The sequence below is a fragment of the Equus caballus genome, chromosome 13 (assembly GCF_041296265.1).
Source record: "Equus caballus isolate H_3958 breed thoroughbred chromosome 13, TB-T2T, whole genome shotgun sequence".
NCBI classification, from domain to species: Eukaryota; Metazoa; Chordata; class Mammalia; order Perissodactyla; family Equidae; genus Equus; species Equus caballus.
The window spans coordinates 28,231,129-28,254,391 of NC_091696.1; the positions used below are offsets into that span (position 1 = coordinate 28,231,129).

General features: G+C 38.4%; 1 protein-coding gene across 1 annotated transcript in view; it reads right to left on the reverse strand.

Annotated features, from left to right (window-relative positions):
• Positions 1-21,288, reverse strand: part of TMEM248 (transmembrane protein 248) — a 71,467-nt gene extending 50,179 nt beyond the window's left edge. Inside the window, exon 1 of the mRNA XM_023655527.2 lies at positions 21,047-21,288. The gene's annotated coding sequence lies outside the window, so the exon portion shown is untranslated. The remainder of the gene's footprint in view (positions 1-21,046) is intronic.
• Between the last annotated feature and the right edge of the window lie 1,975 nt (positions 21,289-23,263).

Here is a 23,263-nt window from a genome sequence, read left to right on the forward strand (position 1 = left end):
TTTGGAAACTGTGTGCACATTTGGATTCTCTATATGAACAGGATCCTTGTTCCAAGGTGTTCTGTGCACATGTAGGTGGTTTCTGATCCAAGAGAAAAATAGGAGTTTGCACTTGGCCTTTCTAGACCCTTGCTGTAAGACAGCCTTTGGCTGTGACACATTTCCTTACTTTAACACTGTTGCTATTGTGAAATGTGATAAAAATGGAGTCACTTACGTTAAGGGATTTTAAATGGAACCAGGAGGCTGTTAAAGAAGCGGGCCTTATGCACATCCTCACTGAGTGTAACCATGACCTTTGAACTGGGCCAAACTGCAAATATTCCAAAGATGCTGCAAGAACTCCTGCAACTTGTCACAATGATGGATGTTCGGCTATGTGATAGTCTTATCAATCAAACATGATTAGCCACAGTGCCTTTCTGCCACCGGCCCCAGCTGAAATTCTTTGTGAGTGACTCAAGAAAGCCTCCTCTCTTTACCTTTAAAAACCCTAAACTTTCACTCTTTAGTGGGATATTATTTGGGTTTCTACCTAAATCTGTGCTCCCCGAATTGCAATTCTTTGATCCAAAAAAAAGGCTCTTTTGCCTCTTTATTTTATGTTAACATATCTGGTGTCAGAAGCAGGACATAAAGCCATCTCACCACCACAAGATCAGTGTCTCCTGGAACCAGGTGCAGTTACCCACACTAGTCCTTTGGGTCTCACTGCTTCCACAAACCACCATCTCCTTCAACTGTGAGTCATTCCTACCTATACTCCTTGGGCCAAAACAGAGTTAAGAAATATAGCTAAAGAATTTCCTAAGGTGACTGAGAACGCCCACAGGTTTGCCAAAGAATTTTATATTCTCATCCAGAATTACCAACCTGTGTTCTCTGGCCTCTATCAGTTAATTCACCTCCTTGTTGGAGAAGGTCATGTCCAACATTAGATGTTAAAAGCCATCCTCTAGATGACCTCTCACAGGTCCTGAGCCTTTGAAGTCACTGGGTGAATGGCTAGGGTGCTGCATGAGGCCGTCCCTAGGGCTTTTCCCAAAGCCATTGATTGGAATAAGAGTCAGGCCTGTACCCAAAAACCTAATGAATTTGTTCATAACTATTACAACAGGCTCCAAACTGTCTTCAAAGAAAATCCAGGTATTCCTCTAAGTGAAGATTCTACTAAAGTTGGCTTTAACTCAGTGTTTGTAAGTGGATTAAACCAAGCTCTTTCCCTCCTTGATAAAAGAAGTAAGATAAAATGGGAAACCTTCTCTACCCCTGACCTAATTAACTTAGCAAATAGTTGGCCAGAACTCTTGATGATGCCACAACGGACTGTTTCCTCTCATAAGCCATGATAACCTAAATCTAGACTATTAACTTCTCCTAAAAATGTTTGCCATTTTTGCAAAAATTGGAAAAAGGATTGCCCTAAGCTAAAACATCTTAAACAATCTTCCAACATTGAGCCTTAAGCTCCCCCATGAATTGAGGCTGCTCCAAGGACAAGCAAGGGGTTTTTCTAATCCTTCCCCCTAATCACCTGTGCAAAACTTCCCTTGTGACCAGAAATGAGATCCTTACTGTCTTAATCGATACTGGAGCCACACTTTCCATGCTCAACCCGACCAACCTCAAACAACCCCTTCCTCAGAGAACTGAAAAATTCAAATAGTGGGAGTATCTCATAAACTCCTCATAGGTTCTAAATCCCTTCTCTTACCTTTCCAGTTAGACCCTCTTCAGGACATTCATTCCTTCCTATTGGTCGGTTCTGCTCCTGTCCACTTACTGGGATGAGACTTTCTAGAAAAATATCACGTTTTCATCTCTTTTTATTAAAAGGGGGAAATTATCCTCGAAATTGATTCAAACTCATCAACAACTGATGGCATTCAGGACTCCTCTACTCCATTAAGTTTTGCCCTTCAAACAAGCTTTAAAAATAACACAAACCTAAAACTCCTCAAAGTAGTCCCTGAGAAGCCAAAATCCACAACTGGTATTGGGCGTATTCACTCAGCTTCCCCAATGAAAATCCAAATTTACACTAGAAAGCGTCTTCCTAACATTAAACAATATCTTTTACATTCCAAGGCTTTAGCAGAAATTAAACCAATTATAGAAGAGTATAAGGCATGAGGCTTCCTAGACCCTTGCACTACTCCTTGTAACATGCCCATTCTTCCTAAGAAACACCATGGGCGACGATGGAGATTTCTCCAAGATTTGTTGTTATCCCTTATTATCCAGTAGTCCCTAACCCTCATACTCTTCTAATGGCAGAACCCACAGAAAACAAATTTTTCACCGTAATAGATCCCTGTGGATCCTGAAAGTCAATTCTTATTCATTTTTATGTGGGAAGGATGACAACATATCCAGACTGTTATGCCACAAAGCTATACTGAAAGCCCTTCCTACTTTTCACAGATCCTAAAAGCAGATGTCATTTTTCCACAATGGTCCACCCCCTTAAAATATGTTGATCATCTTCTCTGCTGCCTCCTAAGGAAGCAAGTGAGCAAAACAGCATTCACCTCCTCAAGCTCCTTCCTAGCAACTAAAGGTCATAAAGTGTCTAAAAAGAAATTACAATTAGTTCAGACACAGGTCAGATACCTAGGACACTTGATCTCAAATCAAGGGCTCCTTTTAGACCTGGACAGGATTCAAAGCATTTTAAGCTTCCCACAGCCACAGAACAAAAGGCAACTTTGAGGATTTGGGGATATAGCTGGATACAGTAGAAGCTGGATACCTAACTTTCCCCTAATTGCCCTGCCTCTTTATACAGTGCTCAAAGCTGAAAGACCAGACATCTTGAATTGGAAGGAAACAACTTCATGGCTTCCCAGGACTTAAGAATGGACTTTTCAGGAGTGACATCAGCATCATGGCAGAGTGAACTTGCGTGGGACACTCTCCTCTCCAACACACAAAGAAAAGGGACAGCCATACTATAACAGAAGACATCCTAACAACACAAAAACCTCAGAGAGACACACAGCCACATGATGGAGGGTGGAGAGGCTGGAGCACCTCTCGGACACTTTAACCACAAACTTACAACACAAGTTGGAATAAGATATGAAAAAAACAACTTACGACGGGAGGAGGAAAGGGACTGAATCAGTTTATACTAAGGAAATAAGAGGCCATCTGAAAATGGACTAACTTATATACGAGATTCTGATTACAAACCTCAGGGTAACCACTAAATGAAAAAGCAGAACAGAGACACAAAAAATAAATATGGAAAAAAACACACAGAACGAGAAACAAAGGAAATGTAGGAAAACCAGAAAATGAGTGATATAATGACAGTATTAAGCCCTCATACATCAATAATCACCCTCAAATGTAAACGGATTGAACTCTCCAATAAAAAGATCAGAGTGGCAAGATGGATTAAGGAAGAAGACCCAACAATTTCCTGCCTCCAGGAAACACATCTCAGCTCCAATGACAAACACAGGCTCAGAGTGAAGGGATGGAAGATGATACTCCAAGCTAATGGCAAACAAAAGAAAGCAGGTGTTGCAATACTTATATCAGACAAAGTAGACTTAAAGATATGATAGGTAAAGAGGGAGAAAGAGGGACAGTATATAATGATCAAAGGGACACTCCATCATGAAGAAATGACACTTATAAATATCTATGCACCCAACACAGGAGCACCAAAGTTCATGAAGCAACTATTAACAAACCTAAAAGAAGATATTGAAAATAACACAATAGTAGTAGGGGACCTCAACACCACACTCACATCATTGGACAGATCATCCAGACAGAAAATCAACAAGGAATCAGTGGAATTAAACAAAAAGCTAAAACAGTTGGACTTAATAGATATATGTAGAACACTCCATCCAAAACCAGCAGAATACACATTCTTCTCAAGTGCACATGGAACATTCTCAAGGATAGACCATATGTTGGGAAACAAGGCAAGTGTCTATAAATTTTTTAAAAATTGAAATAACAACAAGTATCTTTTCCAATCATAATGCTATATAGCTAGAAATTAATTACAAGAAAAAAGCTGAGAAAGGGATAAAGATATGGAGACTAAACAATATGCTATTGAAGAAGCAATGGATCATGAGACAAGTGAAATGATAACATACCATACCAACTCATATGGGATGCAGCAAAAGTCATATTAAGAGGGAAATTCATCACAATACAGACTCAGCTTAACAAATAAGACAAATCCTAAATAAACAATCGCAAATTACACCTAACTGAATTAGAAAAAAAGGAACAAACAAAACCCAAAATCAGTAGGAGAAAAATAATAAAAATCAGAGCAGAAACAAATGCTATTGAAACAAGAAAGGCAGTAGAAAGGATCACTAAAACAAAGAGCTGGTTCTTTGAGAAGATAAAATTGACAAAACCCTAGCCAGACTTACAAAGAAAAAAAGAGAGAAAGCTCAGATAAACAAAATCAGAAATGAAAGAGGAGAAATAACAACAGACTACACAGAAATACAACGGATTATAAGAGAATACTATATGCCAACAAAATGGATAACCTAGAGGAAATGGATAACTTCTTAGACTCTTAAAACCTCCCAAAGCTGAGTCAAGAAGAAGCAATCTGAATAGACCAATCACAAGGAAAGAGATTGAAATAGTAATCAAAAGCATCCCAAAGAATAAAACCCCAAGATCAGATGGCTTTCCTGGGGAATTTTACCAAACTTTCAGAGAGAATTTAATACCTATCCTTCTCAAGATATTCCAAAAAATTAGAGAGGATGGAACACTTCCTAACACATTCTACGAGGCCAACATCACTCTGATACCAAAGCCTGACAAGGACAGCACAAAAAAGGAGAACTACAGGCCAATATTGCTGATGAACATAGATGCAAAAATCCTCAACAAAATTTTGGCAATGTAAATTCAGCAATACCTCAAAAGGATCATACATCATGATCAAGTGGGATTCATACCAGGGACACAGGGATGGTTCAACATCCGCAAGTCAATCAACATGATACACCACATCAACAAATTGAGGAATAAAAACCACATGATCATCTCAATAGATGCCAAGAAAGCATTTGACAAGATCCAACAGCAATTTATGATAAAAATTCTTAGCAAAATGGGGATAGAAGGAAATTACCTCAACATAATAAAGGCCATATATGACAAACCCACAGCCAACATCATACTCAATGGGCAAATACTGAGCACCATCGCCCTGAGAACAGGAACAAGACAAGGATGCCCACTACCACCACTCTTATTCAACATAGTACTGGAGATTTTGGCCAGACCAATTAGGCAAGAGAAAGGAATAAAAGGAATCCAAATAGGGAGTGAAGAAGTGAAACTCTCGCTGTTTGCAGATGACGTGATCTTATATACAGAAAAATCCAGAGAATCCATCTGAAAATTAATAGAAATAATTAACAACTACAGTAAAGTTGCAGGGTACAGAACCAACTTACAATAATCAGTTGCTTTTCTATACTCCAATAACAAACTTACAGAAAGAGAACTCAGTAATACAATTCCATTTGCAATTGCAACTAAAAGAATAAAGTACCTACGAATAAATTTAACCAAGGAGGTGAAGGGCCTATATGATAAAACTATAAGACATTACTGAAAGAAATTGATAATGACATAAACAGATGGAAAGAGATTCCTTGCTAATGGATTGAAAGAATAAACATAGTTAAAATGTCCACACTACCCAAAGCAATCTACAGATTCAATGCGGTCCCAATCAGAATCCCAGTAACATTCTTCACAGAAATAGAGCAAAGAATCCTAAAATTCATATGGGGCAACCAAAGACCCCGAATTGCTAAGGCAATCCTGAGAAAAAAGAACAAAGTTGGAGGTATCACAATCCCTGACTTCAAAATGTACTACAAAGCCATAGTGATCAAAATGGCATGGTACCGGTGCAAAAACAGGCACACAGATCAATGAAACAGAACTGAAAGCCCAGAAATAAAACCATACATCTACGGACAGCTAATCTTTGACAAAGGTGCCAAGAACATAATGGAGAAAAGATAGTCTCTTCAATAAATGGTGTTGGGAAAACTGGACAGCCACATGCAAAACAATGCAGGTAGACCACTATCTCACGCCATACACAAAAATAAACTCAGAATGGATCAAAGACTAGAAGCTACATCCTGAAACTATAAAACTCCTGGAAGATAATATCAGTAGTACACTCTTTGACATAGAACTAAAATGGATCTTTTCATATACCAGGTTCTCTCAGATAAGAGAAACAAAAGAAAAAATCAACAAATGGGAATTCGTCAAACTAAAGAGCTTCTGCAAGGCAAAAGAAAGCAGAATCAAAACAAAGAGACAATCCACCATTTGGGAGAAAATATTTGCAAATCATATATCTCACAGGGGTTAATCTCCATAATATATAAGGAACTCACACAACTGAACAATAAAAAAACAAACAACCTGATCAAAAAATGGGCAGAGGAGATGAACAGACAGTTTTCCAAAGAAGATATACAGGTGGCCAATAAACACATGAAAAGATGTTCAACATCACTAATCATCAGGGAAATGCAAATCAAAACTACACTAAGATACCACCTTATGCCTGTTAAAATGGCTATAATCACTAAGACTAAAAATAACAAATGTTGGAGAGGGTGTGGAGAGAGGGAAATCCTCATACAATGCTAGTGCGAATGCAAACTGGTGCAGCCACTATGGAAAACAGTATGGAGATTCCTCAAAAAATTAAAAATAGAACTACCATACGACCCAGCTATCCCACTACTGGGTATATACCCAAACAATTTGAAATCAACAATCCAAAGTAACATATGCACCCCTATGTTCATCGCAGCACTATTCACAATAGCCAAGACATGGAAACAATCCAAGTGCCCACTGACTGATGACTGGATAAAGAAGATGTGGTATATATATACAATGGAATACCACTCAGCCATAAAAACAGACAAAATCATCCCATTTGCAACAACATGGAAGGAATTATGCTAAGCGAAATAAGCCAGTCTGAGAAAGACAAACACCAGATGATTTCACTCATACATGGAATATAAACAAATACACAGACAAAGAAAACAGTTCAGTGGTTACCAGGGGAAGGGGGTCTAGGGTTGGGCATAGCAGGTGAAGGGGAGCACTTATGTGGTGACAGTCAAGAAATAATGGATAACTGAAATCTCGCATTAATGTAAACTATTATGAGCTCAATAAAAAAATGGACTTTTCAGTACCCCTGCTTTAGGACATCCTAATTACCAGCTTTGTTTTTTCCTTTTCATATATGAAAAAAGAAGGGAATGCCTTAGGAGTGCTTACTCAAAAGCATGGGGGTCAACACCTACCCCTTGGCTATTACAGTCAACAATTAGACCCTGTAGCCAAAGGTCTCCCTCCATGTATGAGAGCTAGTTCAGCAACACCAACCCTTACAAAATCAACTGAGGAATTAGTTATGGGCTCTCCACTCACCATGTGTGTTCCCCATGGAGCAGGAGAATGCTTATTCAATTCTTATCACACTCAACACCCTTCTGTAAGCCGTCTTACCTCAAATGAAATATCGCTGCTAACTTCTTCTCCCATAACCCTTTCCTGCTGCAACAGTTTCAATCCTGCAACCTTTCTGTTTTCCGTCAGCTGATGAAACTTTTCATGACTGTCTGACCCTGACTGATCAATTGTTAACCCCTAGGGCTGACTAACAGGAAACCCCTAGCGCTAATGCAGAGATTTCATGACTTACTCATGGTTCTAGTTTAAACAATGATGAAGGAAAATATCGTGCAGGGTATGTGATCGCCTCTTCCTTTGAAGTTATTGAGGAAGCTCTCCTGCCACCCACTACTGCAGCTCAGCGGGGGAAACTCCATGCCTAACTAGGACTTGCAACTCAGCAGAAGGTAAAACCACAAGTATCTATACAGATAGCCACTATTATTCTTTCATGGTAGTTCATGACTTTGGCATGCTGTGGAAACAGAGAGGATTCTTGACCTCAGGAGGAAACCAGATCAAGAGCGGAAATTGGGTGGACGAGTTACTAAAGTCGATTCGATTTCCATCTGCCTTAGCCATCATTAAAGCGCCTGGGCATTCAAGGTTAAATTCAGAAGAAACCAAAGGAAATAATTTAGCTGATTGGGTCACACGGACAGCTGCCTTACAAGCCCCCAAATCTGAAACTGTTATAGCAAATTTGACTATCTTTCAAAAGAAGATTTAATGGAAATGATCAAGAACACACAATCTAAGGCACCTTATAAAGAAAGACTTTATTGGGCTGACAGAAATTATATTTTTAGCTCAGTAACTAATCCAAACAGAAAACCTATCTTTCCAGAGTCCATGAAAAGACTCTTGATGGAAATAACTCACCAGATGACCCACTGGGCAGCACACAATCTTGTATAAGTTTTATGAAACAAAACTGGTGGGGAAATATTTCTAAGGCTACCGAGGAAGTGCAATTGACCTGTGCCATGTGTCCTAAATTCAATCCAGAGAAAACTATCCAAACAGCCCCAGGGTACTGTGACTTGCCTAAAGGTCTTTTCAAGGTATGGCAAATGGATTTTATCCAGCTGGCTCCTTCCCAAGGCTATAAGTTTGTTCTTGTTATGGTTTGCATGTTTTCTCATTGAGTTGAAGCATTCCTTGGCTGGCAGGCCTCCACTTTGGCAGTTGCAAAAATATTATTGGAAAAAATTATACCCACCTGGGGTGTTCCCTCAGAACTGCATAATGACCAAGGAATGCATTTTACTGGCCATGTTATAAAACAGGTCTGTGAACTGTGGCCTATTCTACAGTATTTTTATGTGCTTATCACCCTGAGTCCTCTGGACTGGTAGAAGGAACAAATGCCATTATTAAAACTCAATTGGCAGAATTTACGGAGACCTTAAAATTGGCTTGGCCTAAGGAACTTCCTCTGGTCGTTCTAAATCTGAAAGCTGCTCCCTTTGGGAAACAAGCTGTCACCATTTGAAATAATTACCAGCCAACCTATGCACTTTGCTCTCTCTGCTCTTGATATTCAATAAATTAATGGGGACATGCTCCCATATTGCGAAGGAATGATTAGAGTTTTGGATAAAAACCATACCCTAGTAGAGCAGTCTTTCCACAGTGTGGTCCTGGGAGACAAGACAACAAACATCACAATCTGCAACCAGTTGATTTTGTCTACTGAAAATATCTTCAAAAAGATTCTTTACAACCTAGATGGAAGGGACTATATCAGGTACGTTTGACTGATCCTTTTGCTGCAAAACTTAAGGATTCATGTTTCTCTCTTAAGAAGGCCCCATCGCCCAACTGGACTTGTGAACCGACTGGAGAATTAAGATTAAAATAACCAAGAAGTGAAGCAGATGGCATCTGATGCTGACAGCTTTCCCAAGATTTGAGACCAAGCCAGTACATATACACACACCACTCTAACCTTATTGCTGACCCTCTTTATAACAGACCTACTCTGTCACTGATAAGTTTATTAAGCCTCTCAATAATAGTTCAACATGTTTTGCTATGGAAGGTCCACTTAATTAGCTGATGACTTTAGAATATCACTTAATAACTTGCCTTATTATGTCCAAGACTGTAACTTATGGGAATTTATTTAATCTTAACTGGAGTTTTTACCTCCCTCGAGGGCATTTTTGTTAGCAAATGAAAAAACAATGTCCTAGCAAATTGTCCAACTGTAGTGACTGGGGGAAATTTCTCTGAATGCTCAGGATGCCTCCAAAGGCCGCAATCATCCAGATATAGAGACTCCCTAGTTATACCTGTCACCAATTTCTCCTTGGTTCCCAATGCTATGGAAGATTTTAAGTGTTTATCCCTAAAAACCGCCTACAGAGTAAAACTATTTGAGCCAGCATGTCCACCTTATTTCTGGCTGATGTCTCCACAAAATGTTTCACAAAAGCCCTATTCCCACAACATTCCAACTGCCTGGAACCTGCCACTTTTCCCTTCATCTTCAGCATCAAGCAGATGGCTGGCCAAAATTGTGAAAAATGTAATCTCACCCCTCTATTTGAAGCTTCTTGTCACACTGGGACCAAATGGTTGTCAGCCTGCCCCTTAATAGGCTGCAACGGCCACACTGATCCTTGGCTGGAATGTATTCCTAAGCTCATATCTGTCAATGAAAACATAAATAACTGCATTCTTGGTGGTGTGCTATGTGCCCTTCCAGATACACCTTTGTATGTGATTACAGTGGGGAACCATAGGCTTATAAATTATAGATAGTTGACACATGGCAGGACAACATCTTTTGGACTACCACAGCATTCCATTTCAAGTCCTCATTAAAGAAAAACCCAACCACGATATCATAGAGTTAGGTGAGACTTGGCAGCTCCTCTCTACATCCCATCTACTCTCCATTGCTCACCATTGCCAAGGGATTTGTGCCTTGGTTTGGGGCAATCCATAATGATCTGTTAATAAAAGATTTATCCTACTCAATGGACAAAAACTGAAAGCCATCCCTCTGAGAACAGGAACAAGACAAGGGTGCCCACTTTCACCACTCTTATTCAACATAGTACTGGAGGTGTTGGCCAGAGCAATTTGGCAGGAAAAAGAAATAAAAGGAATCCAAATAGGCAATGAAGAAGTAAAATTCTGTTTGCAGAAGACATGATCTTATATATAGAAAACCCCAAAGAATCCATAGGAAAACTATTAGAAATAATAAACAGCTACAGCAAAGTTGCAGGGTATAAAATCAACATACCTAAATCAGTAGCATTTCTATACACTAACAATGAACTAACAGAAAAAGAACTCAAAAACTCAATCCCATTCACAATTGCAACAAAAAGAATAAAATACCTTGGGATAAATTTAACCAAGGAAGTGAAAGATCTATACAATGAAAACTACAAGACTTTCCTGAAAGAAATTGATGATGACATAAAGAGATGGAAAGACATTCCATGTACATGGATTGGAAGAATAAACGTAGTTAAAATGGCCATATTACCTAAACCAATCTACAGATTCAATGCTATCCCAATCAGAATCCCAATGACATTCTTCACAGAATTAGAACAAAGAATCCTAAAATTCATATGGGGCAACAAAAGACCCCGAATTGCTAAAGCAATCCTGAGAAAGAAGAACAAAGCCGGAGGCATCACAATCCCTGACTTCAAAGCATACTACAAAGCTACAGTAATCAAAACAGCATGGTACTGGTACAAAAACAGGTGCACAGATCAATGGAACAGAATTGAAAGTCCAGAAATAAAACCACACATCTATGGACAGCTAATCTTTGGCAAAGGAGCTGAGGGCCTACAATGGAGAAAAGAAAGTCTCTTCAACAAATGGTGCTGGGAAAACTGGACAGCCACAAGTAAAAGAATGAAAATTGACCATTCTTTTTCACCATTCACAAAAATAAACTCAAAATGGATCAAAGACCTAAAGATTAGGCCTGAAACAATAAGTCTTCTAGAAGAGAATATAGGCAGTACACTCTTTGACATCAGTTTCAGAAGAATCTTTTTGGACACCATAACTCCTCAGATGAGGGGAACAATAGAAAGAATAAACAAACGGGACTTCATCAGACTAAAGAGCTTCTTCAAGGCAAAGGAAAACAGGATTGAAACAAAAAAACAGCCCACTAATTGGGAAAAAATATTTACAAGTTATTTATCCAACAAAGGGTTAATCTCCATAATATATAAAGAGCTCACACAGCTCAACAAGAAAAAATCAAACAACCCGATCCAAAAATGGGCAGGGGACATGAACAGACATTTCTCCAAAGAAGATATATGGATGGCCAATAGACACATGAAAAGATGCTCACCATCACTAATCATCAGGGAAATGCAAATCAAAACTACACTAAGATATCACCTTACACCTGTTAGAATGGCAAAAATAACCAAAACAAAAAGTGACAAATGTTGGAGAGGTTGTGGAGAAAAAGGAACCCTTATACACTGTTGGTGGAAATGCAAACTGGTGCAGCCACTATGGAAAACAGTATGGAGATTTCTCAAAAAAATAAAAATAGAAATACCTTATGACCCAGCCATCCCACTACTGGGTATCTATCCAAAGAACTTGAAATCAGCAATTCCAAAAGTCCCATGCACCCCTATGTTCATTGCAGTATTATTTACAATAGCCAAGACGTGGAAGCAACCTAAATGCCCATCAACTGATGACTGGATAAAGAAGATATGGTATATACGTACAATGGAATACCACTCAGCCATAAAAAAGGACAAAATCGTCCTATTCACAACAACATGGATGGACCTTGAAGGTATTATAAGTGAAATAAGCCTGGCAGAGAAAGACGAACTCTGTATGACTCCACTCATAGGTGGAAGTTAACATATAGACAAAGAGAACTGATTGGTGGTTACCAGAGGAAAGGGGTGGTGGGGGTGGGGTGAGGGCACAAAGGGTGAAGTGGTGCACCTACAACATGACTAACAATAATGTACAGCTTAAATTTCACAAGGTTGTAAACTATCATAATCTTAATAAAAAGTTTAAAAAAAAAGATTTATCCTTAACCATAGTTAAATTATCAAATTTAACTGCTTGTGCCTTGGTCCAACAACAATGATTCTTGGATTCCCTAGCAAGAGTGGTATTAGATAATCACATAGCACTCAATTATCTCTTTGCAGAACAGGGCAGCATCTGTGCCATAGCCAACATGTCCTTATGCTGGTGAATTTAGATCTCAAAAAATTAGAAAAATGGCACAGGATCTCTCTGGTCCAATGTCTTTTTTTTAGCACCGTCTGGTTCCCTATTGACATTTTTAGCTGGCTCCTTTCAGGAGTAGGCACCTGGTTAAGATCAGGCCTTCAAATATTGTTAATGATTATTATTGGATGATTGCTACGTGTATTTGTGTCTAAAATCCTTTTTTTTTTTAAAGATTGGCACCTGAGCTAACAACTGTTGCCAATCTTTTTTTTTTTTCTGCTTTATCTCCCCAAATCCCCCCAGTACACAGTTGTATATCTTAGTTGCAGGTCCCTTTAGTTGTGGCACATGGGATGCCACCTCAACGTGGCCTGACGAGCAGTTCCAGGTCCGCACCCAGGATCCGAACTGGTGAAACCCTGGGCTGCCAAGGCAGAGCATGCAAATTTAACCACAGGGCCAGCCCCTAAAATTCTTATTCTACTAGTAACTCAGATATGCTTCAGAACTTCTAGAAACACCAAGATTATGATTGTTCAATGGAACAAAATGATTAAAAAATGGCTTACTCGTCTGAGCCTTCAAGTTCCTTGATGAAATCCCCAGATGAGGAAATTACCTAAGAGTCATTTCCTGACGCCTCCTTGTTGCTTCAGTGTGGCATAACCTCAATGACACTGATCCTTGGAATAGCCATCAGAGATTAAAAATTCCCCCCAATGTGGGACATGACACTCTGGGACAGGTCCATCACAGTGACTCAGGACTAAGAAATCTATGGTTGATCAACAATGATTTCAGAGAAAGATCTTGATCAAAAGGGAAAAATGCGGAACAAAATGGAGTTACTTAAGTCAAGGGGTTTTAAAACGGAGCCACAAGGTCATTAAGGAAATGGGCCTTATACATATCTTCACCGAGTGAAACCATGAACTGGGCCAAAGGGCAAAGATTCTAAGGATGCTACAAAAACACCTGCAACTTGTTGCAATGATGGACCCCTTGCTTAGCTACAGTCTTATCAATCGATCATGTTTAGCCAAGATTAGCTTTCTGCCGCCAGCTCCAATTAAAATTCTTTGTAGGTGACTCAAGCAAACCTCCCTACTTTACCTTTAAAAACCCCTGACTTTCACTCCTTAGTGAGACACTGTTTGGGTTTCTACCTGAATCTGTGCTCCCTGAGTTGCAATTCTTTGATCCCAAATAAACACTCTTTTACGTCTTTTTGGCTGTTTATTTATTTATTGGTGGAGAACATTGCCCTAAGCTAACATCTGTTGCCAATCTTCCTCTTTTATTTTTTCTCCCCAAAGCTCCAGTCCACAGCCATAGATCCTGGTTGTAAATCCTTCTAGTTCTTCCATGTGGGATGCTGCCACAGCATGGCCTCGTGAGTGGTGTGCAGGTCCACACCCAGCATCTGAATTGGTGAACCCTGGGCTGCTGAAGCGGAATGCACAGACTCAATCACCACACCACCAGTCTGGCCCCCTGGCTCTTTATTTTTAGGTTAACACTATTTTGTATCCTCTTCCTGAAATAAACTGCAGTCATGTGTCACTTAATGGGGAATTGTTTTGAGAAATGAGTCATTAGGTGATTTCATCATTGTGCGAACATCATAGACAAAGCTAAATGGTATAGCCTGCTACACACCTAGGTTATATGGTATAGCCTGTTGCTCCCAGGCTACACACCTGTACAGCATGTTGCTGTACTGAATACTGCAGGCAATTATAACACAATGGCAAGTATTTGTGTATCTAGAAATATCTAAACATAGAAAAGGTATAGTACAAATATGGTATAAAAGATAAAAAATGATACACCTGTATAGGGCACTTACCATGAATAGAGTTTGCAGGACGGAGAGTTGCTCTGGGTGAGTCAGTAGGTTGAGTGGCGAGTGAATGTGAAGCCCTACGACATTAGTGTACGCTACTGTAGACTTTATAAACACTGTACACTAAGGCTACACTAAATTTAAAAAAATATTTTTCTTTCTTCAATAATAAATTAACCTTAGCTTACTGTAGCTTTTTTACTTTATAAACTTGTTAATTTTTTAAACTTTTTGACTCTTTTGTAATAACACTTAGCTTAAAACACAAACACATTGTACAGCTGTACAGAAATATTTTCTTTCTTTATATCCTTATTCTATAAGATTTTTTCTATTTTTAAAAATTGTAATTTTTTTTACTTTTTAAAGTTTTTTGTTACAAACTAAAATGCAGACGCACATATCAACTTAGGCCTACACAGGGTGAGGATCATAAACAGCACTGTCTTCCCTCTCTACATCTTGTTCCACTGGAAGGTCTTCAGAGACAATAACATATATGGAGCTGTCATTTCCTGTGCCTTCGTCTGGAACACCTCCTGAAGGACTTGCCTAAGGCTCTTCTTGAAGTTTCACTCTTTTCAGAAATACGTCCATGTTGGTTTGCTTGGTTTGTTTCTTTTTTTTATCAGAGATTTGCTTGTAAGCAGATTATGCACCATGAATATTCCTCTCTGTTGATGAAAACCTTTTGGTGTTGGGGTTCATGTTTTCAAACTTTAAGCAGCTTATTGAGGTCTGCAAAAGCTTTTGCTAAACCCTTCACTGTGAATTTTCTTGGGACTTCTTTTTTTCTCTTCTCCTGTACTTTCCTTTTATCTTGCTTCTTCTTCAGCTATGCGTTCCTATCCCAGTTCCCACAACTCCTCTTAGTCAATTCCTCAGGAACCACCTCTAGAAGCTCTTCAGTGTCATCTCCATCCATACCTGGGTTAAAGTTGTTTGCCATCTCAACCACAGCCTAGTTGATTTTTGCAACCTCCTTATCCTTAGCAAATCCTTTGAAGTCATGGACAAACCTCTTGAGTGTCTTCTCCCAGATGCCATTCATACACTCCTTGATGACATCACCCCAAGCCCAAGCAAGGTTCTTGATATAGTCATAGGTGTTGTAATCCTTCCAGAGTTACATCAGTGTCTTCTCAGTGTCTTCCTCAGTTGCAGTCATAGCCTGGGCAAAGGTCCTCCTCAGGCAGCAGGCCTTAAAACTGCTATAACTCCTTTATCCATTGGTGATCAAAACGCTGGAGTTTGGAGGGAGAAACACTGCTTACATATTGGGATGAAGATCACCAATAAAAACAGTATGTCTAGAGCATTATCAACAATAAGCAAAATCTTGAGAAGTATGTTATTCTCCAAACAGTACTTCTCCATTTTGCTTGCATAGCAATTCAGAAGGGCATCCTGGAAGAGGAATTGGGTCATCTAAGACTTCTTGTTGGTCCTGTAGTATACTCCAGCGTGTGCTAATTGATATATTTGAAGACCCTGGGGTTCTCACTGTGACAGTTCATAAAGGCTTTCAATTTGTAGCCTGTAACATTGCCCCCAAGCAAGAATACTATCCTGTCCTTAAAAGCCTTGAAACCTGGCATTGATCTGGCCTCCTTGTGGATGAAAGTCCTTTCAGGCGTCTGTTTCCAAAATAAGGAGGTTTCATTCATATTGAATATTTGCTGTGGCAAGTAATCTTCCTCCACAGTCAGCTTTCCTGGAGTTTCCAAACATTCTTCAGCTGCCTTCACGTCAGCATTTGCAGACCCACTACTCACTTTCACATTATATAATGAATAACACTTAGCAATAAATTCAACATCATAGTCAGATCCAGTCTTTTCTTTCAACATCACAAACAAACTTTTTGCTTTGGCCGTGATTGTCATGGGGCTGAGAGGGATACACTTCTGTGCCTGGTCTTTAATCCAGGTCATTAGAAGTTTCTCCATGTCTGATATAGGCCCTTCTTGAATTTTGTTAGTCTTATTGCCTTCAATGAAGCAGATCCTTTAACAGCTTCTGTCACTTTGTTCTTGTTCTTCAGGATCATAGGTATGGTACAATGGGACATGCCTGACTGGTGAGCAATAATCATCACTGATTTTCCACCATCATAGTTCTTAATCACCTTAATTTTGTTTCCAGGTCAATCACTTAATGTGGACTCTTAAATGGCAACATTAGCAGTGGATTTTATACACTTAGGGGCCATGATGAACAAAACAACATGAGATTAATTCAAGGTCAAGAGAAAATGATGCAATCAAGAGACATGGTAGACACAAGATGTATGAGGCTGCAGCCAGCCTAACACAGAGTACTGTTTTAAAGTAAACTTTTTAGTAAATAGAAAGAGTACACTCTAAAATAGAAATAAAAAGTATAGTATAGTAAATGCACAAAACAGTAGTATAGTCATTTATTATCATTAGCAAGTATTATGCACTGCACATAATTGTATGTGTTATACTTGTATATGACTGGCAGTTCTGTAGGTTTGTTTACATCAGCCTTGACACAAATACATGAGTAATGCATGGTACTACGATGTTATGATGGCTACAATGTCACTAGGTGATAGGAATTTTTCAGCTCCATTATAATCTTATGGGACCACCGTCACATATCCAGTCCACTGTTAACTGAAACATTGTTATGCAGCACATGACTGCATATATTTGTAAGCACTGACAAACTGTTGTCTTTAGCAGTTCAACTGTTTACTACCATTGGTGCAATTTTCATGCATTAACTATCACCAAGTCTTCTGATGGGGTGCAATGAGAAAGACATATTACTGATAACGGCCCTGATATCAGTTCACCTACATTAAACCCAGCAGATATGGCGTTAAAACCAAAAGCACTCATCCCCTTCCCCTGCTTCTCTAAGTTACATTCATATGTAAATATCAGTTTTTTAAACCTTTGTATCCCTGAACTTCACAAGGCAAACAGAAGTTACAAATTGTTAGAGCCCAGGTGGCCTCATGTTAAAATTTTGGCTAGTTATGGATCCTTTAAAGTTTTATTACAGGGAAACTGATATCCAGAGACTATCAAGAAGCTGAAGCTTCCCAGACCCCAACTCCTTGGCTTCCTGCCACCAGAATCCACTATCTACCATGGAGGCAGACAACCAAGGACATCCACCTGCAGATTCCCTTATCTTGCCATCCTCCTTTCTACAAGCAGCCTCACAAGGCCAAATGCAGGCTGGTGGGAAAGTGCTGACTTGTAAGGCCACGTGCTCCCCCTCCCCTACCTAAAACTTCAAATAGAAACTCCTACCTTTTTTCCTTTGAGGAGGTGGCCCTGAGTTCTAATGGCCTCCCGTCTCCTTATCTGGTTGCCTTTTGATAAAACTCTTTCCTTGCCATAAGCCTAGTGCTCCCTTTTTTATTTTGGTCTCTCTCTTGGGTGGCAGGTAAAAGAACCTGTGTTTGTGGCCAGTAACATTACCTCTTCAGTATTCCTGTCCCAAACGTTAAACCTAAATCTAATCATTAAGAAACAATCTAAAAAATCCAGAATAAGGGGTGTTTTGTAAAACATCTAGCCCACACTCTTGAAATATATCAGTGTCATGAAAAACAAGAAACAATTTTTTCACAATGTGTATATATATATATCAAATTACCATGATATACACTTTAAATATCTTACAATCTTGTCAGTTATACCTCAGTACAGCTAGGGGAAAAAAGGAACAAACAAATAAGGCTGGGCAATTGTTCTAGATTAAAGGAGACTAGGAGACATGACCACTAAATGCAATAATTAAACCTGCACAAGAACCTGGATTTCAAAAAATCTGTAAAAGATATTACTTAGAAAATTTGGATGTGATCTGTTTATTGCATCAATGTTAAAATCCTGTAGTTATGTAATAGACTGTCCTTATTCTTAGGAGATATATACTCATGTATTTAGGGGTTATGATATCTGCACCTAATTCTCAGATAACACAGCCAGAGAGTGATTATGTGTTTGTGTGCATTTGACGAGAGAGAGGAAGCAAACAAAATGTTAAGTGTTGAATCAAGGAGAAGGGCATATGAGTGTTCATTATAGTATTCTTGCAATATTTCTGTAGATTTAACATTTTTCAAAATAAAAATTTAGGGGAAAAAATACCAGTCACTGTAATACATTTAGCCCAGAAGTCAGGAAACTTTCTGCAAAACGTATTTTAGGCTCTATGGGCCATATGGTCTCTGTTGCAAATATTCATCTCTGCCATGTATTGTGGAAGCAACAAACATGAGTGTGGCTGTGTTCTAGTAAAATTTTATTTACAAAAGCAGGTAATGGGTCAGATTTGGCTGCAGGCCATATTTCTGAGCCCCACTTCAGGCTTTGGGAAATTCAGGGCTATCCAATGTCTAGTTGATCCTATGGTCAGCTAGAAATTCAAGGCTGCTCAGGAATTGACAAATTTTTTTACAACATGAATCAAATATTGTAGTTTGAAATGCTGTGGTCCTAATCTGCTAATAACTGAGGATCTAACAGTCACATCTCACTTAAGATGTCATCTCCTCTTTTTCATTTTTCCTCTAATAAAATCTCTTCAAATTTCATTATATCCCTGAATCCAAAGGTCTAAAACTCCAAACACAACAACAACAAACCAACATGTAGATATGGAGAATAGACTGGTGGTTACCAGATGGGAAAGGAGAAGAGGGCGAAAGAAGTAAACAGGCACGTTTGTACGGTGATGGACGGCAACTAGACTTTTGGTGGTGAACACTGTGTAGTCTATACAGATGTCCAAATATGGTGATGCACACCTAAAATTTATATGATCTTGTAAGCCAATGTTACCTCCATTAAAAAATAAATAAATAATAAAAAAAATAAAGCTCCAATGCCTATTGTAAACTCCTTTCTCAGTTCTCTGAGATCTTGCGGGGAGTCGGTGTAACATGATACTTAAAAGTGGGGACTCTATGGGAATGTACATGGTGCAGCCGCCATGGAAAACAATATGGCGGTTCCTCAAAAAATTAAAAATCAAACTACCATATGATCCACTAATTCTACTTCTGGGTATATACTCAAAAGAACTGAAATCAAAATCAAGATCTTGAAGAGATCTGCAATCTCACGTTCATCCCAACACCATTCACAATAGCTAAGACGTGGAAATATCCTAAATGTCTATCAACAGAGGAATGGATAAAGAAAATGTGTATACATATAATGGAATGCTACTCAGTCTTAAAAAATAAGGCAATTCTGCAATACAGGAAAATATGGGTGGACCTTAAGGACATTAACCTAAGTGAAATAAGCCAGACACAGAAAGCCAAGTACTGAATGATTCCACTTACATGAGGTATCTAAAATAGCCAAATTAATAAAATCAAACATAGGAATGGTGGTTATCAGGGGCTGAAAAGAATGGGAAATGGGAGTTATTAATCAACAGACATAAAGTTTCAGTTAAGGAAAATGAATAAGCTCTAGAGATCTGTTGTGCAACATTGCACCTAGAGTCAACAATATTCTATTGCAGTTAAAAATTTGTTAAGAGAATAGATTTTATTGTGTTCTTACCACAATAAAAGGTAAAAAACATTAAGAGTGGGGCTCTGGAGCTAGACTGCCTGGGTTGGAATCCTGGCTCCCTTACTTCAGCTCTGTGATCTTACACAAGATGCTCGCATCTCTGTGCACCAGCTTCCTCTTTGTGCCAAAGGATGATCATCATGCATGCCTGCAGGGAACTTGAGAGGATTCAATGTGTTGTTCCACATGATCTGCACTTAGCACAGTGCCTAGTGTGTATGAAGCACTAACTAATTAATGCTACCTCATCTTATTCCTGCTAGACTAGGTTTGTTAGACATATTAAAGAGGTAATACACTTTAAGTGCTTGCTTAGCACCGTACCTGGTACATAAAAGCTAAATACATGTAAGACACTGTAATTATTCCACTGGGAAGTTAAACACACCTTTGGTGCCTTTTCACTTCCGTTGTATCTTATACTCAACCAAGTCTTGAGCTATTTAACTTTTCACGTTTTTATACCTTCCTGTTTCTATGGATTGTAAATAAGCTGAAAGCAAAGTCCAAGACATGAGCCTTTTTGTGATCCCTCAAGCACCATTCTTTATATGTACTCTGGGCTGGACATATATTTAGGGCATATAATTAATGCAGTTTAAAAGGAAGAGCCTTCAGCAGACCACCTAGTCCAGCCCCCCACTGATTGGTCATCCAAACACACAAAAAGACAGAGCTTTCAGAATGAGTCACTATTATTTACAAAGTGATAAGAGAAAGTTTCCACTTGCAATAGTGATCATGTCCACGCCCTTCTGACTTTAAATCAGGAGAAAATGATCAGATACCACCTGCAACTTGCCTGTTGACCACCGCATAGCAGGAGCCACCAGAATTTCAGATTAATTCTGATAACAAGCTGTCGGTGCTTAGGTGAGATTTCTCCATATTTAAGAATGCTTACCAGTCTTCTGGCTGCCACGCCAAACCCAAGGAACTAGATTTCTTTCGGCTTCATTGACTTTTTATTAAGGGAGTGAGTGATTTTCCTCTGGCAGTGAAACCATTCATCAGGTGTGCACTTGTGTAGATGGAATTTCAACCAGACATCTACCCCTGCAAACAACTCATTATTCTTTTACAGAGGGGCAGGCCTCAGAACCTTCCAAGAGGGTGATTCTCCCTCTAGAGGTGGCATTCTGTATTGGCAACCACGGAGAGGTTGCCTGGGAAACCCTGTTCAGAGGCAGCTGTGTCACTTTTAAAACAGACTTCTCCCTTTAAGAGCTAAGATGTACTATTAACAATTCTGCTTTCTCTTGTGTTCTGGATAGCTTTTGCTTTCATACTCTTAGAATAATTTTTTTTTCCAATTTTCTGCTTATAACCATGGTATTGTATAAAGTTAGGAAAATTTAGAAAACATTAAAAAGGAAAATTAAAATCACCTGTAACCCCCAAACCCAATGGTGACAACCGATAAGATTTTGCTGTATTTCTTTCTTTTTTTCTCTAGCATTGTAGGGAATTTTAAAACAAATTTGGAACTATGCTTAACGTTATGCTAGGATAGTTTTCTGCATAATTATTCTTTAATTTAAACACCCTCTTCTACACAATTTAAACACTAAAAATTTTTAACTTCTGTAGTCAATATTTTTATATAAAATTTTAATTGTTTTTTAAATTATTTTCTTAGTGTAGCTTTCTAGAAATGGAATTACTATGCCAAGAAATAAAAAGATTTTTAAGGCTCTTGATACACTTATTTGCTCTCTGGAAATGTTACAAATTGTACTTCCATCAATGAAGTATATTTCTCTGTACAGTCACAGTCATAAAATGTTATCATAAATTTTCATCTTTGCCAATTTTCATGTATCTTTTGGACATTTGTATGTCTTTCTTTGGAAAAATGTTTTTTAAAATTGAATCGTTTGGGTTTTTTCTATTGATGTATGTAAGTTCTTTATATATTTTGGAAAGTAACCCCTTATCAGATATATGATTTGCAAGTATTTTCTCCCATTCAGTAGGTTGCCTTTTCCTTTTGTTGGTGGTTTCCTTTGCTGTACAGAAGCTTTTCGGTTTGACGTAGTCCTATGAGTTTATTTTGGCTTTTATTGTCTTTGCTTTTGGCATCAAATTCAAAAAATCATCACCAAGACTGATGTCAAAACTTTTACCCCCTTATGTTTTGTCCTTGGAGTTTTATGGTCTCAGATCTTACATTCAAGTCTTTAATACGTTTTTAGTTAATTTTTGTGTATGATGTAAGATAAAGGTCTACTTTCATTCTTTTGCATGTGGCTGTCCAGTTTTCTCAGAACCATTTATTGAAGAGATTGTCCTTTTCCCATTGTACATTCTTGGTTCCTTAGTTGTAAATTAAATTGACCATATATGGTTGGACTTATTACTGGGCTTTCTATTCTATTCCATTGTTCTATGTGTCTGTTTTTACGCCAATACGTTATTGCTTTGATTACTATAGTTTGTAATATAGTTTGATATCAGGAAGTGTGATGCCTCCAGCTTTTTCGTCTTTCTCAAGATCACTTTGGCTATTCTGGGTCTTTGTGGTTCCAGACAAATTTTAGGATTATTTGTTCTAATTTTGTGAAAAATGCCATCAGAACTTTGATAGGGATTTCATTGAATCTGTAGATTGCTTTGGGTAGTACAGACATCTTAACAATATTAATTCTCCCAATCTATGAGCATAGAATATTTTTTCATTTATTTGTGTCTTCTTCCATTTCTTTCATCAGTGTCTTATAATGTTCAGTGTATAAGTCTTTCATCTTCTTGGTTAAATTTGTTCCTGGGTACTTTATTGTTTTTGATGCTATGGTAAATGGGGATGCTTTCTTAATTTCTCTTTCTGATAGTTCATTACTGTGTAACAATGCAACTGATTTTTGTAGATTGATTTTGTATCCTGCAAGGTTACTGATTTTGTTTATTATTTGTAACAGGGTTTTTTGGTGTGTGTGCGATCATTTGAGTTTTCTACATATAAGATTATGTCATCTTCACATAGAGATGGTTTTACTTATTCCTTTCAGATTTGGGTGACGTTTTTTACTTCTTTTTCTTGCCTAATTGCTCTGGCTAGGACTTCCAGTACTATGTTGAATAGGAGTGGTGAGAGTAGACACTCTCTTATTCCTTATCTTAG